The sequence below is a fragment of the Cervus canadensis genome, chromosome 3 (assembly GCF_019320065.1).
Source record: "Cervus canadensis isolate Bull #8, Minnesota chromosome 3, ASM1932006v1, whole genome shotgun sequence".
Lineage (NCBI taxonomy): Eukaryota > Metazoa > Chordata > Mammalia > Artiodactyla > Cervidae > Cervus > Cervus canadensis.
Window position 1 is genome coordinate 73,154,082 of NC_057388.1, and position 20,106 is coordinate 73,174,187.

The 20,106-nt window shown below is 38.9% G+C and overlaps 1 protein-coding gene across 8 annotated transcripts in view; it reads left to right on the top strand.

Annotated features, from left to right (window-relative positions):
* LOC122438540 (cytochrome c oxidase assembly factor 1 homolog) overlaps positions 1-20,106 on the top strand; it is a 90,387-nt gene that overhangs the window by 41,653 nt on the left and 28,628 nt on the right. For 4 of the 8 annotated variants that reach the window (XM_043463501.1, XM_043463505.1, XM_043463503.1 and 1 more), the window contains exon 2: positions 2,891-2,943. The exons of the other annotated variants lie outside the window; for them this stretch is intronic. The gene's annotated coding sequence lies outside the window, so the exon portion shown is untranslated. The remainder of the gene's footprint in view (positions 1-2,890; positions 2,944-20,106) is intronic. 8 annotated transcript variants of the gene reach the window in all.

Genomic DNA, 20,106 nt, shown 5'->3' on the forward strand with positions numbered 1-20,106 from the left:
GGGCTCCCAAAGGGTCTGATGTGACTGGACTGACTGACTGACTCTGCATAGAAGTTAAATAAGCAGGGTGACAATATACAGCCTTGACATACTCCTTTCCCAATTTGGAACCAGTCCATTGTTCCTTGTCCAGTTTTAACTGTTGCTTCTTGACCTGCACACAGATTTCTCAGGAGGCAGTTAAGGTGGTCTGTTATTCCCATCTCTTGAAGAATTTTCCTGTTATCCACACAATTAAAGGCTTTGGCGTAGTCAATAAAGCAGAAATAGATGTTTTTTCTGGAACTCTCTTGCTTTTTTGATGATCCAGCAGATGTTGGAAATTTGGTCTCTGGTTCCTCTGGCTTTTCTAAATCCAGCTTGTACATCTGGAAGTTCGCAGTTCACATACTGTTGAAGCCTGGCTTGGAGAATTTTGAGCATTACTCTACTAGCATGTGAGATAAGTGAAATTGTGTGGTAGTTTGAACAGTCTTTGGTGTTGCCTTTCTTTGGGATTGGAATGAAAACTGACCTTTTCCAGTCCTGTGGCTACTGCTGAGTTTTTCAAATTTGCTGGCATATTGAGTGCAGCACTTTCACAGCATCATCCTTTAGGATTTGAAATAGCTCAACTGGAATTCCATCACCTCCACTAGCTTTGTTCGTAGTGATGCTTCCTAAGGCCCACTTGACTTTGTATTCCAGGATGTCTGACTCTAGATGAGTGATCACAGCATCGTGGTTATTTGGTTCATTAAGATCATTTTTTCTATAGTTCTTCTGTGTATTCTTGCCACCTCTTCTTAATATCTTCTGCTTCTGTTAGGTCCATACCATTTCTGTCCTTTATTGTGCCCATCTTTGCATGAAATGTTCCCTTGGTATCTCTAATTTTCTTGAGGAGATCTCTAGGCTTTTCCATTTTATTGTTTTCCTCTAATTCTTTGCATTGATCACTGAGGAGGGCTTTCTTATCTCTTATCTATTCCTTTGGAACTCTGCATTCAGATGTGTGTATCTTTCCTTTTCTCATTTGTCTTTCGCTTCTCTTCTTTTCTCAGGTATTTGTAAGGGCTCCTCAGGCAACCATTTTGCCTTTTTGCATTACTCTTTCTCGGGGGTTGTCTTGATCACTGCCTCTTGCACAATGTCATGAACCCTCACCCACAGTTCTTCAGGCACTCTATCAGAGCTAATCACTTGAATCTATTTGTGACTTCCACTGTATAATCGTAAGGGATTTGATTTAGGTCATATCTGAATGGTCTTGTTCTTTGCCTCGAAGGGAAATTTTTTATTGATGCAAAATTTCTTGACTCACTGTGATGATTTCTTAGCTCCTTCTGGGTCCTCCTCCCTTCTCCATCAAGTAATTTCCCAGTATAAGGAAGAAGATATTTTATATTTTTGTAGGCCTTAGAGACTTTGGTGAGTGTTATTGATCAGCTAATTCTGCAGATGTCATGTTTTTGAGTCTTGCTTTTTTTCTTTTTTCCATTATGATGATCTCTGCCATTTAAGCATAATGTTTAGACAGTTTGCATTCATTATCAACATGATCAATTTAAAATTTCCCATCTTGTTCTCTGTTTTCTATGTATCTCATCTTTATTCCTCTTTCTTCATGTTTTCCTGGTTTCTTTTGGATTAACAGTAATTTTTGTGATTCCGTTTTACCTCCATTATTGGCTTATTAGCTGTACCTTTTGTTTTATTTTTTAGTAGTTACTCTAGAGTCTATATATCTAACTATTAATTTATGTTTAATATACCATTTCACACAAGAATCTTACAAAGTATACTTCCCTCTACATCCTCATCTTTTGTTGTTTTTATCACATTTTACTTCTACCTGTTATAAACCACATAGTTAGTTATTGAACTTTCTTTAAAGAGCCAAGTTAGTTTTTTCTAGCTTTTGAGGTATAATTGACAAAACTGTATTTAAAGTGTGCAACATGATGATTTGATATTGGTATAGATTGTAAAAGTATTTCCACAATCAAGTTAACCATTACCTCAGTGATTGTGTGTGAGTGTGTGACAACCTTTAATATCTGCTCTCTTAGCAAATTTCAGTTGTATAATACAGAATGTAATCACATTCTGTACTTTCATTGTGCTGTTTTTGCTGTAGTCATGCTGTACTTAGATTCTCAGGACTTTTTCATCTAATAACTGAACGTTTGTACCCTTTAAGTAACCTTTCTCCATTTCCCCAGTCTTCGGCAACCACCTTTCTACTCTGTTTCTGTGAGTTCAACTTTCTTTTAAGATTCTCCTTATTTTGAGATTATGCAGTATTTCTTTTTATTTCTCTGAGCCGTCTCACTTAGCATAATGTCCTCCAGTTTCATTCAGGTTGTTGCAAATGATAGGATTTCCTTGTGGGTTTTTTTTTTTTAATGGCTCAATATTATTCCATTGTATTTACATCTTTTTATACACAATGTTACTTGCATGCAGAGTGTTGAACACATCGCTCATGAAAGTGTGGAGCAGGGGGGAGCCTGCCACTGGGTGGGAGAGTGTGTGTGAGCGAGGTGCACAGATCGTTGAGGTTATTGAAGGTGAGGCCTCCCCAGCCGCTCAGGTGTGGACTTGATGCTGTCCTTGAAATGGTTGGTAGGATCCATGTTTCTTTGATGCATCTTCGGCTCTGGCAGCCCCTCCCTGCCCCTCAGTTGTACATTCATCTCAGTACCCCTAGATGGGGCAGGAAAGAAGTGGGTCCTTTTGGCAGTATACTGTCCAGCTGGGGAAGCTGAGTACTCACTCACATGCACTCAAACATTCCATGGTGGGAGACATTGCTGGCGAGAGATCCTAAGCTATACCACCTTGGGGGAGGGGGTAATGTGGTCCTTTTACTTCTACATCTAATCCCTGTTTTATTTTGCTCCCGTAGTGTACTGGAGCTTCTCTGCTGGACTCCGGAGTTCTACAAAAACCCTGTTCTCGGTAGGTGATTGTCCTAGTCAGTTGGTCTTTGGGGAAATGGCAGTAGAAAACTCCTCTTCTGCCATTTGCTGATGTCATTTCAGTTAACCTTTAAAAAGATTAAAATTGAGAGAAAAATGTCCTTAGCATTTAGCCATGTGTTTTACATTGTAGGCCTCTATGGCTTTTTTGTAGTTACAAATTTCCATTTGATATTTTTCTTCTGCTGGAAGAACTTTAATATTTCTCATGAGATAAGTCAGAGAAAGACAAATACTGTATGATATCGCTTATATGAAGAATCAGAAAAAACCAAACTCATAGAAACAGAGTAAAATGTTGGTTACCAGAGGACCGTAGGTGGACGGAAAGGAAAGATGTTTAAGAGGACACACTTGCTACCAAGTAGTTAAATAAGTCGTAGAGAATTAATGCATAGTACAGAGACTATAGATAATATTGTATTACAATTGTCAAACCTGCTAAGAAACAAACTCAATTATTCCACCCACTAAAAAGAAAACAGTTATATAATGTGATAAAAGTGATTATTGCTGCAAAGGCAATTGTATTACAATATAAATTGTACACCTTAAATTTACACGATGTTATATGTAAAATACATTTTTGCTGAAGTATAGTTGCTTTATAATGGCATTAGTTTCTGCTGTATGGCGGACTGAATCAGCCACATGTATTCACATATCCTGTCTTCCTTGGATTTCCTTCCTATTTAGGTCACCACGGAGCTTTGAGTAGAGGTCTCTGTGCTGTATAGTTCGTCCTTATTAGTTATTTCATTAGTAGTGTATATATCCCAATCTCCCAATCCTTACCAGCCCCCCCTTCCCCTCTTGGTACTCATACATTTGTTCTCTGTGTCTCTATTTCTGCTTTGCAAAGAAGTTCATCTATGCCATTTTTCTAGATTCCACATATATGCATTAAGATACAATGTTTGTTTTTCTCTTTCTGACTTACTTCATTCTGTGTGACTATTTCTAGGTCCATCCACGTCTGATGGCACCATTTCTTTCCTTTTTGTGGCTGAGTAATATTCCCCTGTATAAATGTACCACATTTTCTTTATCCATTCCTCTGTTGATGGACATTTAGGTTACTTCCATGTCTTGGCTGTTGTAAATAGTGCTGCAATGAACACTGAGGGTGGGGGGTACATCATGTATCTTTTTTAAGTATATTTCTCTCCAGGAGTATGCCCGGGAGTGGGATTGCTGGGTCATATGGTAGTTCTGTATTTAGTTTTTTGAGGACCCTCCATACTGTTCTCCATAGTGGTTGTACCAGTTTACATTCCCACCAACAGTGTAGGAGAGTTCCATTTTCTCCACACCCTCTCCAGTATTTATTGTTTATGAAATTTTTGATGATGGCCATTCTGACCTGTGTGAAGTGATACCTCATTGTAGTTTTCATTTGCATTTCTCTAATAGTGATGTTGGGCTTCCCTGGTAGTTCAGCTGGTGAACAATCTGCCTGCAAAGCAGTAGACCCTTGTTCGATTCTTGAGTCAGAAAGATCCACTGGAGAAGGGATAGGCTACCTACTTCAGCATTCTTGGGCTTCTCTGGTGGCTCAGCTGGTAAAGAATCTGCCTGCAATGCAGGAGACCTGGGTTCTATCCCTGGGTTGGGAAGATCCCCTGGAGAAGGGAAAGGGTACCCACTCCAGTATTATGGGCTGGAGAATTCCATGAACTGTATAATCCATGGTGTCGCAAAGAGTCAGACACGACAGTGACTTTCACTTTCAACAGTGATGTTGAGCATCATTTCATGTGCTTGTTTGCTGTACATAAGTCTTCTTTGGAAAAATGTCAATTTAGTCTTCTGCCCATTTTTTTGATTGGGTTGTTTGTTTTTTTGGTATTGACCTATATGAGCTGTTTTTATATTTTGGAGATTAATTCCTTGTCAGTTGTTTTATTTGCAAATATTTTCTCACATTCTGAGGGTTGTCTTTTTGTCTTATTTATGGTTTCCTTTGGGCTTCTCTGGTGGCTCAGTGGTAAAGAACTTGCCTCCTAATGCGGGAGATGGCAGGTTTAAGTGTTAGTTACTTAGTCATGTCTGACTCTTTGCGACCCCATGGATTGTAGCCCACCAGGCTCTTCTGTCCATGGAATTCTCCAGGGAAGAATACTGGAGTGTGTATGGTTTTAGGGAGTTTTCTAATTTCATTCTTTTTACGTGTAGCTGTCCTGTATTCCTATCTCCACTTATTGAAGAGACTGTCTTTTCTCCATTGTATATTCTTGTCTCTTTTGTCAAAGATTAGGTGACCATAGATATGTGGGTTTATCTGTGGGCTTTCTATCCTATTCCATTGATCTATATTTCTGTTTTTGTGCCAGTACCATACTATCTTGATTACTGTAGCTTTTTTTTTTTTTCTTTGTTAACGAGGGCTTCCCTGGTGGCCCAGAGGGTAAAGTGTCTGCCTACAACGCGGGAGACCCGGGTTCGATCCCTGGGTCAGGAAAATCCTCTGGAGAAGGAAATGGCAACCCGGTACACTCCAGTACTCTTGCCTGGAAAATATGGACGGAGAAGCCTAGTAGGCTACAGTCCATGTGGTCACAAAGAGTCGGACACGACTGAGCGACTTCACTTTCTTTCTTTCGTTAATGAAGAAGAGAACAGTACCTCTCTTACTAGGTGGTATGAGGAGAAAAGGAAAGAATGTATGTAAAATATAGTAAAGCCTGACGCAAAGTGTTAAATCTTTTATTATCATTCGCCAGCACTGTCAAATTTAATCATTTCCATAAAGATATTAAGGGATAATTTAGTAAATAAAGAAAGCTGCTCAGAGTCTTTCAGATTGTTAGTTAGAGCTGGACTCTATAGTCTTAGACCTCCTCCGCTCCCAAACTCTACAGAATAGTAGGCCCAAGGCGGAGGGGGGTGTTCCCGGGAAGCAGCACAGCTCCATCCGAGGAAATACTACAGCCCCAAGGTCAAGAACCAGCCCACCTGTCCTTTGCTTCCCCGGCACACGGGCGTCCACTAAAGGCAGAGACCACCACTGCACCCAGGAGCAGAGGGCGAGGGCATGCTCGGTTGCTCTTGGCCAGAGTGACTGGGGCGCTGTTATTTCTCCAAAGAGATGCCGACTGAGGTGTAAAGCTCCCTTCTGTCCCACCCATCCCCTGCTTCAAGGCCCGAGGCCGCGGATACCTCCCAGAGGGCAGAGGCAGCAGGTAGAACCAGAGCCTCCCATCCAGGGATACACCAAACTCCGCAGCGCCTGCAGTAGAAGGACTTGCTTCGGGGGCCCTACTGTAGCTTTGTAATACAGTCTGACGTCTGGGAGCCTGATTCCTTCAGTTCTATTTTTCTTTCTCAAGATTGCTTTGGCTCTTGAGGGTCTTTTGTGTTTCCATACAAATTGTAAAATTTTTTGTTCTAATTCTGTGGAGAATGCCATTAGTAGTTTGATAGAGATTGCACTGAATCTGTAAAATGTTTTGGGTAGTATGGTCATTTTCACAATATGGATTCTTCTAATCCAAGAACATGTTACATATTTCCATCTGTTATCTTTGATTACTTTCATTAGTATATTATATTCCAAATGTTTCAATTAAAAAATTTCTCATAGTGCATATCTGTTTTCAGTGAATTCTGTCAGCTTTTATTTATCTGCAAAAGTATTTATTTTGCTTTCATTTGTGAAAAATATTTGTGTTGAGTATAGAATGTTGTTAATATTTTTTCTATGTTGATTTTTTTGATTCTTTCCACTGAGAAGTGTTTTCTGACATATGGACAGATTTCCTTCTCTGGACCCTCATCTCTTCATCTCTGACCACTAAACCTCAGCAAGACTATCCACAAATGCACAGACACCAGATTGCAGCCAGTCTCTCTGTTTTTCCCTCATTTTCATTTGGCTCAAGGAACTCAGTCATGATGTTATCATTCAGGCAGAGATGATGATGAAGTGAATTACAACCATGCTGACAGGATTGCCTTAGCTAAATAGTGATGATGAGCTGAGAGGACTGGATGTATGAAGTAAGAAGTATCCAGAAGACTATGCTCATCCTGGAAAACATTTTCTTTGTAAAATATAACCCATATTTTCAGTTGGACATACTGTTGTTGCCCAATGAAAAGATTGAAAATCAAGTTCTTTTTGTAGCTATAATGTGACCGTATCACTCAATTCAGTTTAGTGAGATGAAAGAAGTGCTGTGTGCAACTTCTAGAAAGTGTTATTAGAAGGATTGAGCCCTGCTTCCGCTGTTTCCTGCTGGCTGTTACAGGCATGTGATAGCAGGCGCCCAAGCAGCCTTAAAGGTGGGGACACGACAGAGCATCAAGAGGGAAGAAGCCTGGCACTGTGAGCCTGTACTCACTGGTCCAACTGCATCTGGGCTGCTTTTTTCGTGAGAATACAATTACCTTTTATCTCGTGTAAGCCATTGGCTTTATCTGTTGTCTGTTTTTGCTCTTGTTGTATGTGGTCGAACTTAATCCTGACTAATGAAAGCCAGGTGACAGAGGAGGCCCAGGTCTGAATCCTGGACGACTGAACAAATAGTAATGCGTTTGGTAAAGAGCAAACAGGTTAGGGGCTTCTAAAGGTAGATAATCCTATAAAACAATTAAGCACCGACATGAATAAATCTCAGCAGTTAAATTATTTTTTAAAACATGAAAAGACTAAAGCTTGTTTTTTATTTGAATCTTTTTTCCTTTTGCTTTCTTAGACATGAACACTTATCTCATATGTTAATCATGGTAGGAATTTGATGACTTAGTCTTACATCATAATGGAGTTCTAAAATATTAAGTCTCCCTCTGCCTCATTTTCCTGTTAATGGAGTTACAGGTCTTAATCACATTCTTGAATTAGAGACTTTTAGGTTTGGGAATCCTCAAAAGATTAATTGAAATAAAGCATGGAAGAATGCATGATATATTGAAACTATTTATGAAGGGCTTTTTTCTCTTTGGATAAGGTCTTTGCCCTGTCACTTACTGTTAACCTTTATCACATGTTTGAACTTTCATGTCAAAATTGTTGTTGATCTCACCTAGGGAAAAATAAATTGAGTTTACCTTTTTGGCTTTATTATAATAAAACTTTGAAATGACAGTAATTTGGTGGAGATTTCAGTTCGCTTTTTTATCCTCTAAGCCAATCACAGAATTTTTAGGATGCAGGTATATTTGTAATCTATTTTCTCCCTCTGACCTTTCTTCTCCAGGACAAAGGTGATGGTAGTTTTAAGCTTGACACCACCAGGGAAACATTTAAAATGTCTTTAGGCAAGCTTGTTTTCCCTGTCTTCTTGCCTGGTAGTTAGTGTTGAAAGCTTAGTGTCTCTTTGCTTTTCTAAAAGTATGTCTTCTCTAGGTGCTGGCAAACAAGTTGAAATTTAAATGACCTGTGGAATTCTTCAAGGCAGTGATTGTATGTGGGAAAAGGAAACCTTGAGGCAGATTCTGAACTAGAATGATGTAATGCATCCCAGGAAAGCAGTGGTTGGAATTCAGGTAGCTTTGAGCAAGTAACTTAATAGCAGAGGATACTATACCTCTGCCATGCTAGAAACAAGCAGGTATAAAAGAAGAAAAGAAACGGCAACAGTAAGACCATTGAGAACAAAATAGAGGAGGGAATAGGGTTTAGGGCCTGTCTGGAGTAATCCTTAGAGGCCAAAGGCTTTAAAAGCCAAGACTACTTCATGTTTCTTTTGATAAAACAGTCATTACAAAATAATAATAAGGCTCAGGCCAGTATCAACACTGAAATTTCACCTATATTATATCAATTTTTTAATACTTGTTTTATGGCCTAGGGCAGTGTCATATACAAAAGACCTTCACCCAAACTGCATTTCATGGAAAACAAAGGCAGGCATACTTGGAACTGAATTGACAGCTTTGTGGCTGTAAAGATAAATATAGCACTTTTCAGGTAGTGAATTCATGAATAATCAATGAACCAGCAAAGGACAAAAAGTGACATATGGCAGCCTGGTGTGGATTAAGTGTGATTGTCACTTTCTCCTCCCCACCTTTTTCCCTTCTCTGATTTATTGAAAGAAACAAAGGCAGCCTCATGTAGCCGGAACACAGTACCTCTGGAAAAATCCATGTAGACAAACTGTTTACCGGTAAGTTTATTCATTAAATGTCTCCTCTGCTCTTTGGTTGTTTTAATAGGCCAGCTTAAGTTGTTTGTGTTAATTGAAATTTAATTCAAAATGAAAGTTTAAATGAGTAAACCAGTTTTTGTTTTTTTAAAAATTACTACTATACAGTATTTTCAAATCAGTAACACTTAACTAGTTATGCTAATTTTGCCACAGTGTTTTCATGCTTTTACCTAGTGTGTAAGCCGGAAGAGATAGAAGGCATTCTTGGTTTTTCCCTTTGTAGCAACCAGCAGTTTACTGGAGACAATGATATTATTATTTTTAACAACAAAAAAAAGAAACCCCAACAGATTTCACGAAATTCCTTGGTAACACCAAGGTTTTGCAGAATAACATTCTGAGGGACTGTTAAATGGGGAGGTATTTGTTCACAGCCCAAATAATAACCATACCATTTTAAAACAATATTCTTCCTTGGCAGCTATTGAAGGGTGGGATTTTAGTCCAATGAGTCAGTTTGCACCTTTTATTCGCCTGGCTTTGTGCCAGGGATCTGATACTGAAAGATTTAACATTGGTCTCTAAATAGTCTGATTCTCCAGTTTCGCATTCTGCTCTAGTTTTTCCAAACCCCTTGAAATTGTCAGAGGAATCAGTGGTAAGATTAAAAAAAAGGTTATTTGCTTTGAATGGCTCCTCCAGTTCCTCTACTCCCCAAAAAAGGTTCTGGAAAATTACTCTTAGACATGCAGATTCCCATCTGAATATGAAATATTTGTTTATTTATTTGTAAATAATGTGGATCTTGTGGAAGTTTTACTGTGACCTCAGAAATCAAGGTGTGATTTGGGTTAGGTTTGTAATATTCAACACCAGAGATGGTGCACAGACCAAAAGTCGAGTCTATGACAGTAGGATGTCCATGGGGCATCCCTTTCCATCTTTCAGAAACAGTTAAGTTGATTTTTATGATGGAATTGAGTACCACAAGATACTAACATGATGGAGAGATTATAAGAGACACTGTTTTCTTGGTGGTGTAGAGGATCCTGTCTTCACTGATGGCTTCCAGAGGGGGCTGGACTTGAAGGGAATGTAGCCTAAAGAACCCTCTTCAGAACTCGTTCTCCTCTTGGTCCCTTTGCCCATTCCAAATTGTGAATGGCGTTGTTGTTGTTCAGTCACTAAGTCATGTCCACCTCTTTGCAATCCCATGAACAGCAGCACACCAGGCTTCCCTGTCTTTCACTATCTCCCGGACTTTGCTCAAACTCATGTCCATTGTGTTGATGATGCCATCCAACCATCTCATCCTCCTCTTTCACCCCCTTATCCTTCTGCCTTCCATCTTTCCTAGTATCAAAATCTTTTCAAATGTGTGGGCTTTTAGCGTCAGGTAGCCAAAGTATTGAAACTTTAGCATCAGTCCTTCCAGTGAATATTCAGGATTGATTTCATTTAAGATTGACTGGTTTGTTCTCTTTGGAGTTCAAGGGACTCTCAAGAGTCTTTTCCAGTACCACAGTTCGAAAGCATCAATTCTTTGGTGCTCAGCCTTCTTTATGGTCCATCTCTCACATCCGTGGATGATGTGATATGGTTTACTGGAAAGACCATAGCTTTGATTTTATGGACCTTTGTCGGCAAAGTAATGTCTCTGCTTTGTAATATGCTGTCTAGGTTTGTCATAGCTCTCCTTCCAAGGAGCAAGCATCTTTTAATTTCATGGCTGCATGGCTGCAGTCACCATCCACAGTGATTTTGGAGCCCAAGAAAATAAGATCTGCTATTGTTAACCAGTTTTTCCCCATCTGTTTGCTATGAAGTGATGGGACCAGATGCCACGGTCTTAGTTTTTTGGATGTTGAGTTTTAAGCCAGCTTTTCTACTCTCCTTTTTCACCCTCATCAAGAAGCTCTTTAGTTCCTCTTTGCTTTTTGCCATTAGAAGGGTATCATCTGCATGTTTTAGGTTCTTGATGTTTCTCCCTGCAGTGTTGATTCCAGCTTGTGAGTCATCCAGCCTGGTATTTCTCATGACATACCCTGAATGTAAGTTAAATAAGCAGAGTGACAATATACAGCCTTGATGAACTCCTTTCTCAATTTTGAACCAGTCTGTTGTTCCATGTCCGGTTCTAACTGTTGCTCCTTGACCTGCATACAAATTTCTCAGGAGGTAGGTAAGGTGGTCTGGTATGCCCATCTCTTTTAAGAATTTTCCACAGTTAGTAGTTTTCCACGCAGTAAAGGCCTTAGCGTAGTCAGTGAAGCTGAAGTAGATGTTTTTCTGGAATTCTGGCATTGCATATACACAATCTTTTGGACTGTGTGATTGTTAGTGCCATAAAGAGTGCCAGCTTGTAATCTTGCAGTCGAGTATGGTCATTAAGAACATACACTTGGAATCTCTGCTCTTAAGATGGTGGTATATTGTATTTTCCACAGATGGCTGCACTTCCAGCCCCCTGCTCTTTCTAGTCTGTGACCCTGATGCTTCTCCCTTGAGAGGAGGGGTCTCTATCCTCTCCTCGTGAATCTGGGCAGGCTTGAGATTTGCCTATGGAATGTTGCAGAAGTGCTGAGTGATGTCAGAAGCTCGGTCAGAAAAGACAGTTTACCCTTTGCCTTGTTTTCCAGGACACTTGCACTCGGGTCCCGGTGCTGCATGCAAGGTGTCCTATCATGCTGAAGCTGCCATGCGGTAAAGAGCACACAGGACACCAGAGAGGCCGTATGTCCGCTCTCTAGGTGACAGCTCCCTAAGGTTCTAGACCATAGTAGCATCAACAGTCATACACACAAGTGAAAATTCCCCACATGGCTCCCACCCCCAGCCATTGAAGCATCCCTAGTTGTTGAGTCTTCTTAGTTATAGCCTCAGACGTTGTACATTACTTTTGTGCTCTGTCCAAACCTCTGATCTACAGACTTAATTTGTGATAAAATTGTTTTTCAAGCCACTACATTTGGTGTAATTGTGTGATGTAGCAGTAGTGAGTGGAATGAAAATCTTGGCAAATTATTTGACTTTTGTGTCCCTTTTGTGTTTCCTATCTTTAAAATGTTCATGATAATAACAGTATTCCTAGAGAAAAATGAGTTAATTATGTAAAGCATTTAGTGAAGTACCTGGCACATAGGAAGGGTTCATTAAATGTTAGCTGTTAACTAGGGAAAATCCATTAGATACTAAGTGTTTGGGGGAGCATTCTCATGTAAGAAATAGCTCAGCTGGACTTCATTAGTGAAGTGTTCATCATGATATGTAAAAAGGGACAAAAAGAAGATTGTCACACTTTTAAGTGATATGGAGAAGACGTTAGTGTTTACATCACTGTGTATAAAATCATGGATCATTAAAAATGTATACAGTCCTTTTAAGTCTTGATCCTCATCTTGTTGTGAAAGAGTTCTAGTTATTTTACTCCTTCTCTATTAGTCAGTACCTGTCACCATGATATTTTAGTTGACTGTATGTTGAAACACAGAGATTACCAGTTTCTTTTTGTTTTTAAAAATGTACTTATTTAAAATACTGACTTTAGGCTAGCTACGCGTAATATGTTTTCTTCCAGCTTCCCATTAAAATACTCAGATAGTTCCAGAAGAGCACCAAAGAGTTAAGTAGCAGTAAACCACTTAGTTTTAGAGGCATTGCCCCTAACTACTTACTACATTGAAGTTGGAGTAGACTGAGAAAGCCTGAGTGGTATATTTATGCTTTGACTTCTAAACCTGGAGAATAAAATTAGATGAGGGGAAGAAGTTAGACAAGGACTTTAATCTATTCCCATTGTTTATTCACCCTTCTGAGACCATGAATAACTGAAGCCTCTACTGTTTTCTTCACATTTTGTATTTCACGATATATTACAAGTCAGTTAACTTGACTAGAGATTTGCTCTATTTCCACTGACTCTTAGCTCCTCCACACCTACCTTTAACACTGTTCTCTGTGCATCTATTCATAGGCTAAAAATTCCAATATGCAGTGTGGAAGAGAATGAAAGGAAACTGTTAGGATATTGCATTCCAGGGAGGCAGTGCAGCTGTAGAGGTGGTGTTAAGAGGAACCCTGCAACAGTTGTGCTCTTAGGATTTCAGATTAGCTTTTATTTTTTTTGTTAAAAGACGAACTACAGCACATTCCAGATGTAATAGTAATAAATTTTCATAATATGAGAAGAGAGAATAATAGAAGATCTAAGTCAGTTGAGCACAGTTGCACTGCTTGCTGAGTATTATGAACTGAACCACGGCCTGTGTCCTTCAGCCTGTATATACACAACGTGACCAAGTTAAGACGTGAGCAAAGTTTCACCATCCAGTGGATAGTGGCAATAATGGAGAGACTCAAGGATGATCTACTCTGCCATTTTAAAAATTGTGTATACTCTTTTTGCAAAGATAATAATCTTTATGGAAATTATGAAAGAAATATATAGCATCAAAGAAGGGAACCATTGCCCAAAGATGATGAGGAAAGACTTAATAATTATGAATATGATTTATTATGATATACAGAAGATATTTATGGAAATGTAAGATTTTTTTCTCAGCAAGGAAGCAAAAATATGACCTCTATAAAATCAAAACAAAAAGTCATAAGAAAAAATAAGAATAAGATTTTAGGAGGAACTGGAATGAAGAAGATTAAAAATAAACCAAAAAGCCTGAAAATGCAGTAGCAGGATAAAAATCTGCAATGGCAGCTGTAAATAGCTGAGCTGATCCTGCAGAAAATAGAATCAATCCTATAGTGAGTATTTGAGATTGTCCAGAATAAGGAGAAAATGGTGACAGGAAGTGAGGTGATGAGGGTAAAGATGATAAATACTGAGGGCAGAGAGAGGAGAAATAACTGATGAATGTGGTATTTCTAAGGGAGAAATCAGAATAAATCTAACAAAAGCAAAAAATAAAAGTAGAAGAAAACTTCCGTGGGCTGACAGGTTTCTGAATCTGCAGGTCCAAAGTGTAGGCTTCATTGTGTTCTAGGTAAAATTAATGAAAATAAATCCCCACCTATTTGAATTCTGATGGCATTTATAATTTTAAAGAAAAGAACTCATAGATTCAAAAGTAAATGGTTATAATGGTCAGTCTTCACTGCAGATTTCTTTTTATTTATCCTGTAGTGGATTCATTCGGAGAAGGCAGTGGCAACCCACTCCAGTACTCTTGCCTGGAAACTCCCATGGACGGAGGAGCCCGGTAGGCTGCAGTCCGTGGGGTCGCACAGAGTCGGACACGACTGAGGCGAGTAAGCAGCAGCAGCAGCAGTGGGTTCACCGGGCTTCTTTCAAGCTATGAGTTCATTAGTTCTGGAAAAATCGTACCCATTTTCTCATCAGATGTTACTTTTGCCATTCTCTTGTTCTTTAATTTCTTCAGTTTCTTTTGAAACTCCAGTTAAATATACTTTAGACGTTCTCATATATTCTTCACATATCTCAACCTCTCTCATGCATTTGTGATCTTTTTGTCTCTCTGTTGAATCTTGTATGGTTGCTTCCAGTGGTGTGCTGGTGAACTGGTTCTCCAGGGGAAAATAAAGCCCTGATTTGTAGCATTTGTTGATTTTTGTAGTATAAACATGGAAGTTTCAGGCAACCAACATGACTTCACTGATGCAGAAGGACCTGCATGTAATTGGCTTTCACAAACTGGTTCAGGTCAGGTCTTGCATACCTCTAGGCTTTTGTCCTATCTTTCCATTTATTAAATATCTTTTAAGTTGCATGTCATCTGCTTTTGGCTTCCCCAGTGGCTCAGCAGTAAAGAATCCGCCTGCAGTGTAGGAGACACAGGAAATGTGGGTTAGATCTCTTGGTCGGGAAGATCCCCTGGCGGAGGAAATGGCAATCCTCTTTGGTCTTCTTGCCTGACAAATCGCATGGAAGAGAGGCCTGGCAGGCTATAGTCCAAAGGGTTGTAAAGAGTCGGACATGACTGAGCATACAGCAATCTGCTTTTAAACCTCTCCATTCAGTTCTTAATTGGGGTTATTTAATTTTTGATTCCTGAGTTTTTGTTTTTTCAAATCTATGTCACCATTTATGGTTTTCACTTTTCTGCTGGGCTTCCCTGGTGGCTCAGATGGTAAAGAATCCACTGCAGTGTGGGAGACCTGGGTTCAATCCCTGTGTTGGGAAGATTCCCTGGAGAAGGGAAGAGCTACCCACTCCAGTATTCTGGCCTGGAGAATTCCATGGACAGAGGAGCCTGGCAGGCTGCAGTCCCTGGGGTTGCAAAGAGTCTGACACGACTGAGCAACTTTCACTGTTACTTTTCAGTTCTTTGCTAAAAATTCAGAGTTGTCTTCTATTTATCTTGTCACAGAAAACAAAATTGTTTTTGGTCGACATCTGATAATTCCAATTTCTTATTTCTTGACCCCCTTTTCCTTTTTGTTGTTGCAGATAATTCTTATTCCTCTTTAGTTTGCTGTGTATTCCATTATCCTTATCTGGGCCTTGGATACTACATTTGAAAAGTTACTTAAAAATTTTTTTGGGCCATAGAGTATATACTTAGGAAATTTACATTTGCTTTTGACAGACACTTTGGGAGTATTGCAATCCAGGATACATTATAACCCAGGTTTACAGTTTGAGAAAAGCAGTTTGATCCGAAGTGGTAATCTGCTTCAGGTTATTCTCACTTAAGGTTGTATCTCTTTGGAATTCCAGCTTCTTATGAGAGGGGCTTAGGCCCTCAGTTTTATTTCTGTATCAGTCACCCTGAGAATCAATAAAAACAAAGGTTCTAACTTTTCAAGATCAGCAAGGACCCTTTAGAGGAAATGTGGCTTTAGATTTTGCTTTCCATGCTGAATTTTCATTCCCATTTCACTTAAAAGAAAATTGTGGTAAAATATACATAACGTAAATTATATAACATAAAATTTACCATTTTAACTGTTTTTAAGTGTATAGTTCAGTGGCATTAAATATAATATATTCCCATTGTTGTACAAACAGCAGCACTATCTGTCTCCTGAACTTTCTCGTCATCTCGTACTGAACCCGTTACACAATATTCTCCTCATCTCACTCACCCCAGCCCCTGGTAACTGCTGTTCTACTTTGTATGAGTTTGATTAGTCTAAGTACCTCATATTAGTAGAATCATGTAGTAGTTGTCTTTTTGTGTCTGGCTTGTTTCACTTAGCATAATGTCATTAAGGTTCATGTTATAACATGTACCAGAATTTCACTCCTTTTTAAGGCTGAATGATATTCCTCTCTCTGTGTGTATGTTTGTGTGTACTCATACCACATTTTGATTATCAACTCATGTACTGATTGGAAACTTTACTTGTTTCTACTTTTTGGCTGTTGTTTATAATGCTGCTATGAACATGGGTGTACAAGTATCTGTTTGAATCATTGCTCTCATTTCTTTTGGGTATATACCCATGGGTGGAATTGCTGGACCATATAGTAATTCTATTTTTAATTTTTTGAGGAATCAATGTACTATTTTCCACAACAGCTGCACCATTTTATATTTTCATTAGCAGCACACAAGGGTTCCAGTTTCTGCACACCCTCATCAATACTTGTTGTTTCCTGTTTTGTTTTTTTTTTAAATAACTTTTAATGGGTGTGAAGTGGTATCTTATTGTGATTTTAATTCGCATTTCCCCAGTGATTAGTGATGTTGAGCATCTTCTCTTGTGCTTATTGGCTAGTTGTGTATCTTCTTTGGAGAAGTATCTATTCAAGTCCTTAGCCCATTAAAATTGTTGTTGTTGTTGTTTATTTTTGGGCTGTGCTGGGTCTTCCTTGCTGCATGGGCTTTCTCTGCTTGTGGTGAGCAGGGGTTCTCTCTAGTTGCAGTGCACGGGCTGCTTCTTGCAGTAGCTTTTCTTACTGCAGAGCACGGTCTCTGGGGTGCATGGGCTTCAGTAGCAACAGACTCCATGCTCCATGGCACGTGAGATCTTCCTGGGCCAGGGATTGAGCTCATGTCCCCTGCATTGACAGGACCACTGGACCACCAGGGAAGTCCCTTAGCACATTTTTTAATTTGCCCAATTTTAATTTAGTATTAGGAGTTGCTTCCAGATGTGAATTCTTTATCAGGTATGTCATTTGCAAATATTTTCTCAGTTCTGTGGGTTGCCTTTTTATTCTTTTGATAGTATTCTTTTATCCACAAAAGTTTAAAATTTTGATTTAGTCCAGTTTATCTATTTTTTTTTCTTTTGTTGCCTGTGTTTTTAGTGTCATATCCAAGAAATCATTGTCAAATTCAATGTCATGGAGCTTTCTCCCTGTGTTGTCTATGAAGAGTTTTGTACTTTTAGCTCTTACATTTAGGCCTTTGATCCATCTTGAGTTAGTTTTTGTAAGGTAGGTGTCCACCTTTATTTTTTTTTCTTCGAATGTAAATATTTAGTTTTTCCAGCACTATTTTTTGAAATCCCCTCTTCTGACTTGATAATTTTTATACTGTCTTATTATTTTTCAGTGCTTTCAAAAAAAATGTTTTTAAATACTTTTACAGGCCATTAAGTTGTTTGTAACAGGAAGATTGATGTGCAAAACCTAGTTTACCATTGTACTGAAAATAGGAAAATTCATTAATGTTTTAAATCAGTTTGAATGAGAGTACAAGTGATAACCTAAATCCTGTAAAACATATGGAGGGGTATAGATAGCGCCTATCCTTAGCTTTTAATACTATTTGGTTGCATTTTTTCACTTTTCATGGGAAAAAGGTACAGCTTATAATCATATGTGTTTTTTTAATAACCAAATAATTCTTTAGTCTAAATCTCATTTTCCTAGGTTATAAATCTTATTTAGAATTGAATTACTAGTGAAAGAAACAAAGACATAATTTGCTACCAAGAATTTGATAATCGTGAAAGTATTCTCATCTTTTTTTAGTGGTTTTAAGTTTTCCCCACAGTAGTGAATGAGTAAGGATTAGATCCAAAATTTTAATGTCATTTAAATAATTGTGTTTAATTAGGTAGATGGAGGAGCAACCTTTCTGTTTAAAAAATTTCAGCAACAAAATAAATGTTAATCATACCATCTTCAAATGATACACTGCTAATGTTTTTTTATAGTTTGTTTTTTGTTGAAGGGTAATTGCTTTACAGAATTTTGTTGTTTTCTGTCAAACCTTAACATGAATCAGCCATAGGTATACATATATCCCCTCCCTTTTGAAACTCCCTCCCATCTCCCTCCCCATCCGGCCCCTCTAGGTTGATACAGAGCCCCTGTTTGAGTTTTCTGAGCCATGCAGCAAATTCCCCTTGGCTATCTATTTTACATATGGTAATGTAAGCTTCTGTGTTACTCTTTCCATACATCTCACCCTCTCCTCCCCTCTCCCCATGTTCGTAAGTCTATGTCTGTTTCTCCATTGCTGCCCTGTAAATAAGTTCTTCAGTACCATTCTTCTAGATTCTGTATATATGTGTTAGAATATGATATTTATCTTTCTTTTTGTTGCTGAAATTACCATAAGATATTTATCTTTCTCTTTCCGACTTACTTCACTCTGTATAATAGGTTCTAGGTTCATCCACCTCATCAGAACTGACTCAAATGTGTTGCTTTTTATGGCTGAGTAATATTCCATTGTGTATATGTACCACAAGTTTATCCATTTATCTGTCAATGGACATCTAGGTTGCTTCCATGTTCTAGCTATTGTAAATAGTGCTGCAGTGAACAATGGGATACATGTGTCTCTTTCAGTTTTGATTTCCTCAGGGTACATGCCTAGGAGTGGGGTCGCTGGGTCATATGGTGGTTTGGGGGCTTCCCTGGTGGCTCAGACAGTAAAGCGTCTGCCTGCAATGCGGGAGACCTGGGTTTGATCCCTGGGTCGGGAAGATCCCCTGGAGAAGGAAATGGCAACCCACTCCAGTACTCTTGCCTGGAAAATTCCATGGATGGAGGAGTCTGGTGGGCTACAGTCCATGGGGTCACAAAGTGTTGAACATGACTGAGCAACTTCACTTCATGGTGGTTTTATTCCTAGTTTTTTAAGGAATCTCCATACTGTCTTCCATAGTGGCTGTATCAGTTTACCTTCCCACCAACAGTGCAAGAGCGTTCCCTTTACTGCTCATGTTTTTATTTCTTTTAAAAATTTCTTCTTTGCATGTGAATAGGCAAGTATAGGGTTCCCAGAAGTGAGAGCTAGAATCAGTCAGTATTCGTAGGTAGTAATTTTCAGAGATCTATTGAGTGGTGCAGTAATGATTTTATTCAGATGTTTATAACACTTGACTGTTCAAATTCATTATAGGATTCCTTGATACAAATTTTTTTCCTGTGAATCCTCTTGAACTATGTACCAGTGGTACTTTTCACCCCCAAAGTGTAGCCTTTCTGTGTGACATTGCATGTGTGTGTGCTTCGTTGCTCAGTCGTGTCTGACTCTTTGTGACCCCATGGACTGTAGCCCGCAGGCCTATCTGTCCATGGGGATTCTCCAGGCAAGAATACTGGAGTGGGTTGTCATACTCTCCTCCATGGGATCTTCCCAACCCAGGAATCCAACTGGGGTCTCCTGCATTGCAGGTGAATTCTTCACCACTTGGGCTACCAGGGAATCCCATTATCCCCTTTAATTCACAGTAGTAATTGGTCGTCAGGCATTTAGCAGGTAATTTGTTACATCTAAGAATTGAATTAAAATTTGTAATTACTTTTACAATACGAATTTGGGTGGATTTACATGTAATTTTATTGTTTCTTGCTTCCATGAGAGAGGAGAAAGAGATGGTGTTAAAATATAGTGAATGTACTTATTTATTCTATAGCCTGGTAGAGTATTTGCACTTGTAAATGTCATATATTATGTGTGTTGGAGAAGAAAAAAGCATGAAGGGCTCTTCTAGTAGGAGGGTATCTGAAAAAATATCTGTGTAATATTTGTTGGAAAAAAAATTGACTATTGACCTTTAACTTTTAAAATTGCTTTCAACCAAGACATTTTATCAGTTTGTCAACAGTTTTAACGTACCTGATACTTGTGCCATGGTTCAGCTATGGAGAGAGCGCAGTGTGGGCT